Source organism: Cricetulus griseus, chromosome 9 (assembly GCF_003668045.3).
Source record: "Cricetulus griseus strain 17A/GY chromosome 9, alternate assembly CriGri-PICRH-1.0, whole genome shotgun sequence".
Lineage (NCBI taxonomy): Eukaryota > Metazoa > Chordata > Mammalia > Rodentia > Cricetidae > Cricetulus > Cricetulus griseus.
The window spans coordinates 26999942-27003367 of NC_048602.1; positions in this window are offsets into that span (position 1 = coordinate 26999942).

Genomic DNA, 3426 nt, shown 5'->3' on the forward strand with positions numbered 1-3426 from the left:
CACACTCGTGGCTTAGGCAATATTCATTCTTGTCTGTCTCCCATCGTGGCCTTGTCTCTAACTGATGTTCTGTGAAATTGCATCTGTTCCCTAGACAGAGGCCTAGCAGTGTCAGCTCCCAGGTGTCAGGGCTGCTTGTCACTATCTCAAGGGCAGTAATTGCTGACACTGTAGCATTACAATGGTGGGTGGAGTTGCTAAGATCAAGACCCCGGTTTTTGGATGACGAAACCTGTCCTTGCCTAGAAAATGGAGATTCACCTCAGGCAGTGTCTTAATCACTGTGCACACTGCTCTGTTAGACAGGCCGACTTTTGGGTTCTAACGCTGGCTGCACCTCTTCCACAGGTAGATCATACACACACACACACACACAGGCGTGCGCACGCACATTCCGCATGGAGGGACCGCTGGTGGCTGCTGGCATGGTTCCAAGGCCCATGACAGGGCTTGGAGATTGCTCCTGGCCTTCCCCCTCCCCTCTCCCCATATCCCTCAGGCCACCCAGGGGTTCCACAGGGCACCCACTGCCTCATCACCTTCACCCATCATGCCGAGTTCCAGAAGCGAGAGCCCCGGGAAGACTGTGGTCCCGTCTTCATTCCTCTTCGCCTGTGCCTGCTCCTTCCCCTCCCTCCTCCAAGGCCTTGATGGTCCACCAGAGCAGCCACAGTCCTGCCACCAAGACCCAGTCCACTGCTCAGGCAGCATCACCAGGTCCATGAGGCCCACACCCCCCTCATCCCCCCCCCCCGGCTCCTCTGCCTGGATTGAGTGTGGTCAGGACTTTGCCCAAAAAGCAGGGCTCCACCCAAACTACAGCAGGCACGTTTGGGGGAGTTCCGAGTAGGCAAGAGCCCCCTCTGCAGTGACGGGACTCTACAGCTGGGGGATCGACCCGTGCCAGAGTCATGGGCCTCCTGGATTTAATTACCCTGCCAGGAAGGCACAGGCCAGTGTCACACCTGCAGGTTTGGGGGACCACAGGGTCTTTCCAGAAGCAGAGACTTCAGATAAATAGATGTGTCGAGAAATCGAGAAGAAACAAATTACGATCTCCCTCATTCCCAGTTAAATAGCTTTGGATTCGATAACCACCTTTAATTTTTCCCAGATGGATGCCAGGGGCTGCAGGAGGAAATTGCCCTGGCCCCGTGCCTTGGTGGGGGCAGGGAAGTGAGGTCCTCCTAGCCTGTAATGCTGGGTGAGCTCCAGACCTGCTTCAGGCCTGTGGGATGAGGAAGTAGCAGGGAGCTGGACCCTGCCCTGCGGTCCAGCGACTGACACACTGGCGACGGTGTGACAGTCTCAGTGCCTGCCTGTCTCTTCCATCCGTATGCCAGCTTTCCCTGACTCAGAGGGGCAGCGGCATTGCAAGGTACTCCCCACTGCCAGATAATTTACGCCCTGTTTTTACCACTTTTGTGTACCATTCTAGTGATGGGATATTTTTATATGCACAAATGAGGCACCATGAGTAAACCAACAGAGAGCAGGTGCCTACAAACTGAACATCCATGTTAAGACACCTAAAGAGGGAGCCCTGACTTTTTTGAAAGGGAACTGCCAGAGAACATATGGCAGTGGGGGGCACAGGGCAGAGCTGGCCCAGCCCTGCAGAACAGCTAGTTTGGAATCAAACAGAGATGCCTTCTGCTTTGTGTTTTATTTGGCCAACACTGAGACTTCCTGTGGAGGCCCTGTTTTGGGCTCTCCTGAATGGCCCAAGGCCATTAGGGGTACAGTAGTGAGTGTCATCCTTGCCCTGGGAATGAGGCCCAGTAAGCCTGTTTTGTTTTGTTATTTTTGGTTTGGTTTTTTGAGACAGGTGTAGCTTTGGAGCCTATCCTGGCACTCCCTCTGTAGACCAGGCTGGCCTCAAACTCACAGATATCCACCTGCCTCTGCCTCCCGAGTGTTGCACCACCAACGCCCAGCCCCATCCCTGAGGAATGTTTTAAAAGCTCAAAGGTGGCGGTGGTGCACTACTTTAATGCCAGCACTCAGGAGGCAGAGGCAGATGGATCTCTGTGAGTTCGAGGCCAGCTTGGTCTACAGAGTTCCAGGACAGCCAGGGCTGTTACACAGAGAAACCCTGTCTGGAAAACCAAACAATAACAACAAAAATGCCACAGGTGAAGTGGATTTAGTAGAAATTATTCCTGTCTCTCAATTTTTAGTGAACCAAACACTTTTCCTTGCAGCTAGCTGCGGCACTGTGACTGAGTTCTGGTTCAATTCCTGCGTAGAGTCCCCAAGTTTGGGAAAGAGACTTTACCTTTTCTGTCCCTTTCTATGTGGAATGTGGGTGTGGTTACCCAGCAATCTTCACCATAAAGTCAAAAGCAAGGAAGAATGGCCAAGCAACAAAATAGTAGGAGCCTGGGCTCTCTGACACCTTCATAGAGCATTGCTACTATGCAGCGGAGAAACACAAACTTCGGTCTTAAGCCACCATTATCTCAGGTCCCTGTCACACACAAGAGAATTCCAGTTCCAAGTCGTTGCTTGGTTTTTCAGTTTGGGAGCACACAAGCACTTGGGCTCACTCAATTCTTTACTGCCTGGCTGCCTTCACACTAGCAGAAGGCACACTACACTAACAGAGACCTGAGGACCTGCATCACTTGAGGGCCAGGCCCTTGTCCAGCCCCTGGCTTCACCTTCTCACACGGTCTGGACAGCAGTTTTCACATGGAAAATGTCACCTCCAGCTGGTTTGTGGAATGTGCCTGGAGCTTTTTCGGGGGGTGGGGAGGTGGATGGGGAAATGGTTGTGCAGTTATTTGGCCAGCACTTTCTCCTCCAAGACGCCAGTTTACTGAAGTAAAGCCTTCCCTTTGGCACCTGGTGAAAGCCCTGTTTCTGCTCCACGTGTTCTTCGGACCCCACACATCTGCTTCCTTAGCCCCAAACTGATAGATTTAACCTCATGTGCTCTCCCAAGATGGTGACCTGCTCAGGTATGTGCCTCACACCCCTCAGATGTCAAGGTGGCCAAGACTTTGAATGGCATCAATGGTGGTCTCCAAGTTTATGTCTACAGCCCAAACTTCATGGAAGAGAGATGGCCACCCCGAGTGACAAAAGGCATAAAATGGGTTGGTTGGTGCCATTTCTGTGGTCTCTGGCCAGCTGAATTGTCACCATACTGGTGAGCCGTGTGCTCTACTGTGTTCTGGCAAACTCCCATGCAGCTAGACTCCTGGCTGGTTGCCTTCCTACCACACTCACTTCCGGTCTCAGCTACAGATGCACCCGTCTGCATCACCTTTATGGCATCCTATGGTGCCCTACACACGGCATCTGAAGACGGCTCGGCTCACCTCTCTCCCAGGCGTGCAGTCACTATTTTCTAGCCACACACGCCAGGGCTCTGGCCAGGACCTTTGCACTTGTTCTCTGTGCACTGTTGTTACCACAGGT